The sequence below is a fragment of the Misgurnus anguillicaudatus genome, chromosome 2 (assembly GCF_027580225.2).
Source record: "Misgurnus anguillicaudatus chromosome 2, ASM2758022v2, whole genome shotgun sequence".
NCBI lineage: Eukaryota > Metazoa > Chordata > Actinopteri > Cypriniformes > Cobitidae > Misgurnus > Misgurnus anguillicaudatus.
The window spans coordinates 46590481-46603921 of NC_073338.2; the positions used below are offsets into that span (position 1 = coordinate 46590481).

The window sequence follows — 13441 nt, forward strand, 5'->3', positions numbered from 1 at the left end:
AGTCTTGCGTGGTGTGCATTCATGGATGCAATGGCGGTTAAGTGCATTGCTTATAGTTTTCTTTGAAACAACAGTACCTGCTGATGCTGATGATTGTTCTTGGCTCTTGGAGAACTCTCCTGTTTATTCTTTGGACTCCTTGGATGGGGATCTTGCGTGGAGCACCTGATCGTGGCTGGTTTATGGTGAAGTGATGCTCTTTCCATTTCTGGATAATGGCACCCACAGTGCTCACAGGAACCTTCAGCAATCTGGAAATGCGCCTATAACCATTCCCATCAAAATGCTTTTCAACGATAAGATTACGAAGATCTTGAGAGAGTTCTTTGCATTTACCCATCATGAAGTATTTCCTGTGTGCCACCTGAGTAATGAGAATCCTTTATAGGGCATCAATTAGGACTAAAGCAGCTGATATCAATTAGTACTGATAGGGGGCAGGGTTTCTCTCTCAATACTGACAGATTTCAGGTGATGATCTGGCTTTCTATGCCATTTTGTACCTTGTTCTCTTCATGAGTTCAATACTTATGTGTCATTTCACTTTATTTATTATGACTCAACTTGTATGCTTGGGTGTTCTGATTTCTTTGTATGAGTTCAATGTTTGGCTTGATGGCTACATCTGGTGGAAATTAGAAATCCCTTTACTAATAAAAATGCTGATGTGTCAAATACTTATTTTCCCTGCTGTAAATTTAACTACACATGACTATTTCAAGTGTCCTGGAGGCAAAAAAATGGGTTTGGTAAAAAATATAGATATATATTAAGACATTTATTTCGATGTTTGTGTAAATGCTCAAAGAGACAAATAGTTATAAGAGTTAGATACTTATATAAAATAATGCATTACAGTATATTTTAGTCAACAAACCCTCTAGGAGGCTTAAATGCAGAGAATAAATCGCTTAAAGCAAAGATATTGGATATAACAAGAACTATGAGTAGAGGATTAAGCAACGTTCAATATGGCCGCTCTGGTGACAGAAGTCCCGCCTTCCGGCTAAAAGAACCAATCAAGATTAAGAAACAAAACTTATGGTACAGTTTTAGTATGTTAGCATTAGTTGTTGCAAACATCACCACCTGGTGCATTACTTTCCTCAAAGGACTTTGCTTGAACGTATACGCTTTTGTATTAAGTTTGAGAAGAGGCGGTCACAACACACTCCTATTATAAAAAGAAAGAAAAAATTAAAACATCTTATCGGTCCTAAAGAACAAAGAAAGCTGAAAGGGATTCGATTGACACAAGGATGAGTAAATAAATTAGAGGTCTTCTCGGGTCCAAAGTAATCTACACCAGTGGTTCTCAAACTTTTTCAGCGTGCGGCCCCCTTTGTGTACGGCGCATTCCTTTGCGGCCCCCCAAAGAAAATTTATGACTAAACCTGTTCTAAAACTCAACTTTTAATTAAACAAAACATATTGAATGATACAAAGTACTGCTGTTCGTTAGTAGCCTTATTTTTTAGGTTTAATTCCACAGAATTCATGATAAATTAATTTATTTTATAAAATGTTATAAAGCTGGGGCCCCCCTGGCACCATCTCGCGGCCCCCAGTTTGAGAACCACTGATCTACACGACAGTGACCCAGATTACTTTTTCCCAAACCTGAGGTGCATGAATTTGTTTTTATTTTTTGAGAAAAATCCAACCAGAGACAAACCTGAGAAATTGTACCCTAGTCCGCCCCAACCCAGTGGCAATTTTTTAATAACCTGACTTGTCCTGAATTTAAACAGCACCAACGTGTGCGCAGTCTGCAAACCCCTGTACGCACCACTTAGTTTTTGGATCTAATTGGACTCGTGAAGACCCCTGAAATAAATACTACAATTTTAAGTTTAGTGTGAACAAACACATTCATTTTATTTGGACACTGATGTTTTCTAAAAGTGTTTTTCTATTTATTTTCCAGATCAAGGGAATGTGCTGTTCCTGTCAAATGTCAACCAGCCAAAATTCAAAAAATTAACACGCCGGACAAGTTCAGCTTTGAAGATTACAATTTGGTCATATTTGAGATTGATGGTAGACTTTAACAACACAGGGTGAAACTGTGTCGCTCTGTGTGATGTGTACAACTCAGATTAACTACAGTACATCAATATGTTAAATGATTTAAAACTTTTACTCTCAACTGGAGAATTATTAGAAAAAGTTGTTTTTTATCACGTCTGACCCAACACAGTTTTGGCATGTTTGTAGACCAAGAGATTTTTTTTATTTTTTTGTGATCCATGATTTGTTTTCTGCCAAATTTATCTGAAGGTTTACAAAGATAGTAAAATAATTATGAATATGGCACAAATCATCCATTGAAATATCTCAATGTATGTTATCTCGATCTCATCTTCTGGCTTCTAGTCAAACTAGATTGTAAACACAGAGTCAGGATCGGACATGACGGATGAATGTCTAGGGTAGAAACCGATCACCTAAAACTTTTCAAAAGCACATTCTGGCGATAACCACGATCTGAATACCATACGCCAAACCTAGTGTTATATCAACAGTGTTATTATGTTTACTAGAGATTCATGTTTTTTACAGCGCTTGTTTTTATACATAATTTCACGACGTGTGTGGGTTTTTTATGAAACATGCCATTTGGATTTAGTTTGTCGATCATCCGTTAGGCCTTGCAGATCTCTGAAGCCTTTTTTGACTCCTACGAGAACAGGGTCGCCTTGTTCCTAATGCCCTGTTTCTTTCAATTGCCTTGATTGACAGAATGTGAAACGGAGAAATCGAATCGATAGTCACCGAGTGTCTTTAGGACGTCGAGGTAGACTCGACCGTCCCGCTTAGGCTTGAAAGGGAGCGACGGCGCTCAAGTCTTCACGATCGAGCGTGAGGACTCTAAAACTGATGCTGGAGAAAGCGCTGCTTGTTTGAGATTGTGAGCTTGTGTAGGTACATGAAAAGACGAGGTTAGCGATGGGTCAGGGTTTATCTTCAGTTCTCATGTTTGTTGATTTTGATTTGTTACTTTTTGGACTTAATCTAAGACAACGTCATTTAGTGGCTGTATAACAGAGTATAAAATGAGACGTTTTTACTATTAAGTTGTGCCAAAGTTTTTATTTTATTTAAATGTGTTTTTAATGGGTATGTGATTATGAAAGGTGAATCATTTGTATAGCCTGATTTTACATACAAAGCTGCTTGTGTACCCTGGCCAAAGGCAGATCCAGTAAACCAGGAGACAGATCATTCACATTAAAGTTCACAGATGTGTTCACAACCAGACAAAAAAAATTCTGCTAATTCAAGATCACTTGAGTCTGGATTACAGGTTTGGTTGTCCTGGTTTAGGTGCACAGATTCATAAAGATGCACACAGCATTGCAGTTTTCTCACTAAAGCCTTATTTCAGTGTTTGAACCCACACAGACATTCAATCACAAACCCAAAAATTACATCTTATATTTTATTGACTTTATTAATCATGTTACACTTAACGTTCACTCTTTTATTTCAAATCTTTTTTTTTTAGAAATTTATTGTGTTATTGTTTGCATATAAAGTTGTGAAATTCATTTTTTGTATTTGACAATATTGTCATCGAGCTGTTTTAGACTGTAGGAAACGAAATATTTCTTCTTACCGTCACTTCTTTTACATCATGTTAAGTTCATGTTTAGTTAGTAGTGTTGTATACTTAATCCTTCATGTTATATTTCATAGTAGACTGTTTGAAATTGTCAGATTTAAGGACTTTGGTTTTGAATTTGTTGAACAAAATGTTTTCTTTCATGTTGTCTTAAAAAAAATGAGTGAAAAGAGAGAAAGAAAAACGTAACGTAAGAAATAAGAATTGTACAAAAGGAAGTTATTTTCTACTGTATCATTTCAGAATTTAAAATCGTGTTGTGATATTTTAAAAAAAGATATAAAAAGTAAAAAACATCCCTCAATATCAAGCCAAACAAGAGCAGCAACATTTCTGAATATTTAAATCTATAAAAACAGATAGAGGTCACGAGGTTTGTCCTCTGGATGTAAATGAAAGAGAGAGAGAGCCATAACTTAAGGGACGAAGGTTGACTTTTTGCACTTCTTGTACATAGTCAATATAAAGAAAAGAAAATGAACATGTATAATATTGAGATCTTATTTTGAATAATAAAAGATTGTATAACTATGAGAAAATTTTCTTAGGATAATTTAAGAATTAGAGTAATAGTCCAGCTAACAAATAACGCTTGCAGAAATGGCACGCAGCTGTTTTAATTTAATTTTCGGCCAATCACAGTACAGATAATAAAGCTCAGTGTTGACTGCACAATGAGATTCATCAGAATTGACCGTACACTCCGTCTCTACATAGTTTCCACTGTGAGAAATTGACTTTGATTTATCTTCAAAAACACAGTATTTGTCATATGATGGACAGAAGTAACTGCATGAAGAAGAAAAATCTTAATTTTCATCATAGATAAGTAGCTAAGTTCATTTCTCACAGTATCGTAACTATCATTGTCACAGCGTAGTGTATATCAAGTTATAAACAGTAAATATCTCAATACATTGACTGATCCGAGTATAGCAGCAGTGAAAACAATAGGATTATAAAATCAGCTCGAGATGTTAAGAAAAGACGTCCACATAACTCACAGCACACACATGAGAGAGTTGCTTTGTGAGCAGGGAAAGGACACAAAGCACAGATGAAAAAAACTAAATGAATGTACCTGTCAAATCCTCCAGCACTGAGGTCAGCGTTTCACTCATTTCAGGTTGCTGCACAATAGCTATGAAACCAAAGCATCACTTTTCCAAAACTAAACTCAATGCCTGAAAGCTGTCAGTTGTGTTACAGTTCAACCACACAGGTGATCTTACCTGCTGAAAGCACCTGCTTGATGCTTAACATCCTCCATGAATCTTACACCTCACCTTTGCTTATAGTTGCTGTAAGATATTGTGCTGCATTCTGAAAGACTTCTTGTTTTATGCACATTTATTATTGTTAGAGTCGACTCTTACTGTTATGAGTAAAACTAAACTTAATAAAACACAAATGGATTTGATCAAGAGGTGTCGCTGTGTCAAATCATTTACAGTTATTTGCCTCATTTGTGTTTATGTGTGTCTTTAATGTTTAAAGCCCTACTTGATTTGGGGGGTTTGTTAGTCTCTCTACAGTAGCAAAAAGAGAGCGAGTGTTGTTTATGTTGTTGTTTATAATGTTTGAAAAGAAGGTCTGTCTAGCTGTGCCTATAGTTCTACATTGAAACCACGAAGACTGTGCTTATAGATGCTATAATGTACTTCAAGTTTTGTTTTCCGCCACATACGTTCAGCTTTTAATTGAAATGGCCTCTTTAAATGTGTAACCTTATATCATGTACAGTAAATACTGTGGTATACAATGAAGATAGAGTGAAAAAAGGCTCTTCTGGCTAAATGTTGATCATTTGTGTTGTTATGTTGCCCTATTTTGACAATCTACACACCTCCCAATTATGACACTTTAACCCACAGACAAAACTTCAGCAAACTCCAGACTAAAATGCACGTTTGTGCCGTCTTAACTAAAAACAACTTACTCTGACTGATCTTAAAATATTTATGTGCCATTGTTTTGTGTTGTGCACACCAGTAGACTCCTGTTTTTATCTGAGACACATTTAAACTAAAAGCTACTTAAATGTCATCATTAACTAAAACTTATTCCTGATTTAATCTCTGTCTGTAAAACCAGGCCATGTCTTTTTAAACATTATAGAAGCTTATGCTTGTTTTAATGCATTTATTTAAAAATGTATATAATCAATTATCTGTAGTTTAAACTTCTATTTACTTTTGTCCTATCCAAATATGAATTGTATGTGTAAATATCTGACCACTAGAGGACAAACACTCACACTGGCTGCGATGTTGAATCAGTTTAGTGACACAAATCAGAGGGATTTGATCTGTTATTCTCTTATTTCACCACAAAATTCAACTCATATTTATGCATTTATGTCAGAGCATTTTCACAAAGGTTTGGCTACTTGAGATGATAGACATTTCTCAGTGTCAAGGAAGGATCCTCGGAAGCTAGAATTTCAAGGATGCTACGTCATCGACGTCCGTTGAAGGACTTTTCCAATGTCGAGGATCCTTGAAATTTCAGCCAAGGACTGAGTCCTTCGTTCGAGAAATATCCCATATACAGGAAAGGATGCAAATTTGTATCCTTCGTGCTCTTCAAGCGCTGAAATCACCCACAATCCTATGCGCGCAGCACCGAAAGCACACCTTTCTCTGAATGCTTAAAAGAAGCCTCGCCTAGCCTCTGAAGGAAGTGACTTGTAAGGACTAGTCCTGCCAAGGATCCTTGACATTGAGAAACGGCTTGTGACTTTCTGTATGAGACTGACATCTAGTGGACTTGTTTATTATGTGACTGACACACCTGTTTGCACACGTATCATAAAAACAACCAGGAAATTTTTGAGTTAAGAGAAAGTGAAACTGATTCCGGGCTGTTGTGTGTTTAGTTTTACTGTTTGTAAGTAAAAATAGTGAAATGGCAGAAGCCAGTATTTCAGTGGTTCAGGATCAGTTCATCTGTTCAATCTGTCTGGATCTACTGAAGGATCCAGTGACCATTCCCTGTGGACACAGTTACTGTATGAGCTGTATTACAGACTGCTGGGATCAAGATGATCAGAAGAGAGACTACAGCTGCCCTCAATGCAGACAGACCTTCACTACAAGACCTGATTTAAATAAAAATGTGGTGTTTGCTCAGATGGTGGAGATGCTGAAGAAGACAAAACTCCAGACTGATCAACCTTCTCTCAGTTATGCTGAAGCTGGAGATGTGAAGTGTGACGTCTGTACTGAGAGAAAACACAAAGCTGTCAAGTCCTGTCTGGTGTGTCTGAACTCTTACTGTCAAAATCATCTTGAACAACATGAGAATTTATTCAAAGGCAAGAAGCACAACCTGATAGACGCCACTGGACGACTTCAGCAGATGATCTGCCCTCAACATGAGAAACTTTTAGAGATTTACTGTAAAACTGATCAGATCTGTATATGTCTTCTGTGTATCGTGGGGAAGCACAAAAATCACAACACTATACCAGCTAAAGAAGAGAGGACTGAGAAACAGGTAAGAGATGAAAACACTAAGGGATATGTGTTAATGTGATCAGATCTGAGTTTGACTGGTAAAAAAATAACTCTACTGTACATTTTATCTGTTTAATTATTATTTCCACATCCAACAGAAAGAACTGAAGGAGATGCAGATGAAATACCAGCAGAGAATCCAGGAGAGTCAGAAGAAGCTTCAGGAGCTGAGAGATGTTGTGGAGACTCATAAGGTGAGTTTTGATCAGATGAACAACTGCTGTCTGCTGTTTCAGATCTGTTTCAGACTCAGTTAAGACTCTCATCCAATCAGTCAGTGAGGAGTTCAGTGCTGGATGACTTTCACTGAAGTTGACTGTGTGTAACAGACTGTGTGATGTACCAGTAAGAGCTGAATGAATGCTGCTGATTCTAATGCTCCTCTCTCTGTGTGTCCTAACAGCGCTCTGCACAGACAGCAGTGGACGACACTGAGAGGATCTTTACTCAACTGATCCAATCCATTGAGAGAAGACGATCTGAGGTGACACAGCTGATCAGAGATCAGGAAAAGACTGCAGTGAGTGAAGCTGAAGGACTCTTGAAGCGACTGGAGCAGGAGATTGATGATCTGAGGAGGAGAGACGCTGAGCTGGAGCAGCTTTCACACACAGATGATCACATCCATTTCCTCCAGGTAACAGAGATCTGAAAAACACAACAGTGATCTTTAGGAAGTGACGAGCATGTTTTACTGAGATTATATTTTCTATTAAATGTTTCAGTGTCATCAGTTTATGTTTGTGTTGTTTGTCTTTGTGTTTGTGTAGAGTTTTCAGTCTCTCTCTGTTCCTCCTGGATCTTCAGACTCACTCAGCATCACTGTCAGCTCTCTCATCTCTTTTGATGATGTAGGAAAATCTGTGTCTCATCTGAGAGAGAAACTGGAGGATTTCTGTAGAGAAGAGATAGAGAAGATATATGATAAAGGTACAGCACTTATTTATCTCACATCATGTTAAAATAATATTATATTTTGTAGAAATAGAGAGAATGTCACTCACTGATTCTGAATGAATATTTTTTCATCATAGATACTCCTGAACCTGAGACCAGGGAGCAGTTCCTAAAATGTGAGTCTTAACAAACAACAAATAAACACACTGATGCTGATAAAGACATGAACAATGATAATCTACATTTCAGTCATTTTAAACTCCTCTAAAGATACTCATGAATCGGAATGTGCAGAATAAACAGAAAATAAATAACTGTGCTCGCCCACAATGAAACAGAACTGTGATATTAAATAGCAGTTCATAAATCAAGTTTCTTATTTGATATTCAAATTTCATAAGCCATAAGGTTTTTCTATAAACAAAAATTCTTTACACTTAAATGAAATGATAACAAAATATATTTTAAAGTGTACACTTACAGAACAGAGGGACTTTAACAATGTTCACACATTCATAAACCTTTTACACACACATTATGATGAATATATCCATAAAACAATCAGATTAAATTCTGTCTATACTGTAAATGATCTCTGTTCACTTCTTAACACATTGACAGTCTTCAAAAATTTTAATAAATAAGACTTGAAGTTTTATTTCAATTATACAAAATGTACAATTTTACATTCAAATGATGTTTTTGATTTGTCTCCATCAGATTATCATCACTTCACTGCAGATCCAAACACAGCACATAAACGTCTCTGTCTGTCTGAGGGGAACAGAGTGATTACTAACACTAACACAGTCCAGCCGTATCCTGATCATCCAGACAGATTTGATCGTTATCTTCAGGTGTTGTGTAGTGAGAGTGTGAGTGGACGCTGTTACTGGGAGGTTGAGTGGAGTGGTGCGGTGTTTATATCAGTGTCATATAAGAGCATCAGCAGGAAGGGAGGTCTTGAGTGTGTGTTTGGATATAATGATCAGTCCTGGAGTTTGCGCTGCTCTGACTCCAGTTGTTTATTTAAGCACAATAACATTGAGACTGAACTCCCTGTAGTGTTCAGATCTTCTAGAATAGGAGTTTATGTGGATCACAGTGCAGGATCTCTGTCCTTCTACAGCGTCTCTGACACAATGACCCTCATCCACAGAGTCAACACCACATTCACTAAACCTCTCTATCCTGGGTTTTTTGTTTGGGGATCAGTGAAACTGTGTGATATAAAGATATAAATGATACAGAGAGTCTTTAAATGATTTTGTCATATTGGAAATCTGAACATGATGAATCAACAACAAAGAAATAATAAGTCTTTACTTTTTCTAATCATCAATTTCAAATAACTGATTGTAATGTTATATTTTAATAATTGTATTTTGTACAGTAGTTATTCACAGTTAATGTTATTCATCTACGGCCGTGTATTCTTTTATGTGTACAAACCACTATAGATAAAATGTTATACAAGCCACTAAAATGTATTGGTCTGAATTCGAATTGATTCATTTTTAAGACAAACATTTAATTTTCACATTTAGTTTGACATTTATTTTAATCCAAAATGTAAAATGCTGAATATACAACGGTGGATTTATACTAAACATTTCTTATAATATGTTTAAAGACCATCACTAAAGTTAATCAATGTCTGAATTGCACATTACTTAAACAAAATGATGTCCCAGTACAATAAATCCATTAATGGAGACATACCATGAAAATCAGACTTTTTCCATTACAGATTATGTAAAATATAATACTATCTTTCTTGCTGGCAAATGAAATTAATAAAGAAAACGAAAAAGTGTTCATACAAATATTTCATATTTTTTAAATCTGAATGATGTGATGATTTTGGGGGGGGGGTTATATTAGCTGGATTTGATTTTTGCGGGGGTAACCCCTGTGCAAATTACGCACATGCCAGGACTACAACCTCCAAGAAGTTACCATGATCAATACTAAAGTCATCAAGCATGCATGCTGCCTCATCCTCTGACCTATAGCTAAGGCCTCTTTTGCCAACACAGTCTCACACCCTATTCGTCACATACTGCCGTTTGGTCATGACCCCCTCACGTTCATAGCCGACGTTGAGGGTACCCCCTATTCGTCGCTTGAAAACGTAGAGGGTCGCCCTGTAGATTTGAATGCAAACCCCTCATCTTTGAATTTTGACGAAATGGGTTTATCGGTTTGCCTGCGCAATATGGTTTTAGGCGATTGATTTTATGCTGCAAATGTGCATTTTGCACAAGCGTGCGGCGCATAAACGGTTACTATTGATGCGGTGACCAAACATTTTCGTGGAGCGGAAACCCTTGTCTGAATCGGTGTATCACGACTTTTCTCTCTCTCTTTTTTATATATATATATATATTTGGTATACAATAAAATGACATATTTACAGGGCTGTATTTGCTGTGTGTTTAAAACATGCCTTAATTAACGTAGGATATTTTATTATTTTCGATCACGCACAGTTGGTCATTCCCCCTCACGTCCATAAGCTGACGTTGAGGGTACCCCCCAATTCGTCGCATGACAACGTAGAAGGGTCGTCCGCGATATTTGAATCCAAATCCCTCATCTTTGGATTTTGGCGAAATGGGGGTATTCATGCCTGCGCTGCAAAGTATGTTTTAGGCGATTGATTTTATGGTTCAAATGTGTATTTTGCAGTAGCGTGCGGCTGTTACATTGGTGCGGTGACTACATTTTCGTGGGGCAGAATCCCTTGTCTAAAGCGGTATCACGACTTTCTCTCTCTTTAAGTTATATGCTCTACATTAAAATGACTGTATATTTGCTGTATGCTTAATTAAGATAGGACCCAGTCTCAAGGCAGTTCGTGTAATTTAATCTATTGATTCGTGTCCATGGACACGATTTTCCCCTTTTTTCGTGCCAGTCAGAACGACTTTCAATCTAATGTATTTCAATAGGAAGTATTTTTCGTGCCTGCATCACGGTTTTTTTCCTATTATTTTTTTCGTGTTTATAAGCACGAATTTAATCTAATGTATTGCAATAGTATATACCAGGGAGCTGTGTTGTTTTACTTTATTTGTCATTAATTGATTACACTTTAAGCGCTACTTTACTCAACATTTAATCAGGAGATGTTTATCGTTTTTTATTTGTTTAATATTCTGCATGATTGTTGTAAACCATCGTCAGCGGTACAAAATTGTTAATTTACGAGAATGCAGAGTTTTTCTACTGCTATCGTTTACAAATGTTGCCGTTTTTTCTGAGAAATATTGATTTTTCGATCGGTTTCGTGTGTTAAATACAAGAGTAAATACTACAGTACCAATGAGCCTTATCGACATCTACTATGGTGAAGGCACCAGCTAAAACTACATGTGGGCCCGCTGCAGATCACAATATTTTCTCAACACATGAACACTAACGTGTGCTTGATAATTCAACAATACGATGTTATGGCCATCAATTTTGATTGTTTCTACTTTGATTGTAAAAAAAAATAAGTCAGTTTCGGACGCCTGCATTTCCCAGAATCCTCTCTGCCTCCGTTGCTATGGAATCTGAGCCAGTCCTCTTTGCTATTGGGTGATTTCTTCTTCGGTACTCGTGACAGGGATTCTCTCATTACGCGAAAATCACTGCCAGGTGAGTCACGATGCTTTCGTTTAAAGTTCACTATTTGTTTAAATGTTATAATTCACGCCTTTCTTTTGGCATTAGGCTGACATTGCCATACCCGTACGAAAATTAACCATGTTTTTGTGGTAAAAGTGTAGTAACTACGGTTTGTGTATCGATTATTTGCAAAATGGTTTTAGTAAACCAAACATGGTTTAACTTTTTTTTTCAAATTCATGGTTCTTTCTTAACTGTAGTAAAACAATGGTTAATTTTTGCAAGGGAAGTCTAATTAAAGTCCCATTAATAGGCTAACGTTAACCTAGTTTAAGTTATCAACCTTTAGGGTAACTTAAAGTGGTCATTGCTTTATTGTGTGAGCTTAATATAGTCTAAAGTTTAAATATTTGTCTTATAATATTTGTAAGAAAATAGGAATCCCCACTATTGGGGTACACTATTTAAGCCTTATATTAGAGCTAATTTACACTACATAATAAACATTTTCTGTTCTCCCTGCAGATCCTGTCATTCGAATCACCTGTTACAACTTAGATTTAACGTTGCTTATTTTATAAACCCAAAGGCACTTTTAAGAGCCATCATTTACTGCACAAAGCCATAGTTCACTGACAAGCTGGGCCATATCACAGGCGATAATTAATGCGGGATTGCCCTGGTTGTCAGTGAACTATGGCTTTGTGTAGTAAATGCTGCTCCATCTGAAAGCAGGTGATGTTGGTGTACTACTAATCAAAGAACCGGCTTTACTGACGAGATGCGCATGAAAATCACATGTGATTTATCGTGCAGCCGTAGTAAGTAGAATTTCTTACATATTCTTATATATCTCTTTTAATATATTGTTTTTTTTTAGTGCCAATTCTCTTCAGTAACCACATTTTCACTTTAACACATCACAGTCCTAAATTATCTACCACAACAAAATATAAGTGACACTCGGGAATTCTGTGAATGACAATTAACAAATAGACTGCATTCATACTACTATTGTAGACTCTGTAGTTCATCCAAAGCAACCCATTTAAAGGCTCTCTAAGCGAATTCACGCGTTTTAGACCATAAAACATTTTTTGTTACATATAGCAAACATCTCCTCACTATCTGCTTGCTGCCTGTCCGCTGATCAAACTGTAAAAAAGCGATCTCTGTAGACAGCCCCGGCTCTACAAACTTCAATGTAAGCACAGTGGACAAACCTGCACCACAAAACAAAAAGTGTTCCAATCAATAAACACCAAGAAGGATTTGGGGGTTGAGTTTGGGCGCGTTCATGAAAGCACAGAAGGGAGGGGAAGGGGGAGGAGTTAACTACGCTCAGTTTGTTTGAAAAAACATTTCAAAAATCAACACAGCGATTCGCTTAGAGAGCCTTTAATGATTAACGTTTGGCCTTTATTTTGAATCTATACAGTAGATTGTCACTGTCCAATTGCACAATAGTTACCATAGTACCAGCCAAACCTACTAATGTTACAGAAAGTTCTATTATAACCTTATGATGTCATTTATGTTTTTGCTGTTTTCTTTTAATGTATGACTCTTTCCTGTTTTCACATACTTGGTTATGCAAAAGCTAAACTCACCATGAAGTAAAAAATATCCTGAATGACATTAACCAATATTCCATTCAGTAAATACACAATGTTGTCATTGCAGCTTGAAAAACTCCATGCTACTGGATACAAGCCAGTTCTGCTTCGTGAAAAGGAGACCAAGAAGCAAAATATTAAGTGTGAGAGATTATCGCCTATGCCCAGGA

At 36.7% G+C, this 13441-nt stretch overlaps 1 protein-coding gene and 1 pseudogene across 25 annotated transcripts in view; both read left to right on the forward strand.

The window, feature by feature from the left end:
* mbnl1 (muscleblind-like splicing regulator 1) overlaps positions 1-5045 on the forward strand; it is a 94912-nt gene extending 89867 nt beyond the window's left edge. For all 25 annotated transcript variants that reach the window (XM_055203509.2, XM_055203510.2, XM_055203506.2 and 22 more), the window contains one exon: positions 1928-5045. The gene's annotated coding sequence lies outside the window, so the exon portion shown is untranslated. The remainder of the gene's footprint in view (positions 1-1927) is intronic.
* Positions 5046-6365: 1320 nt separating this feature from the next.
* Positions 6366-9827, forward strand: LOC129443093 (tripartite motif-containing protein 16-like; annotated as a pseudogene).
* Positions 9828-13441: the final 3614 nt, after the last annotated feature.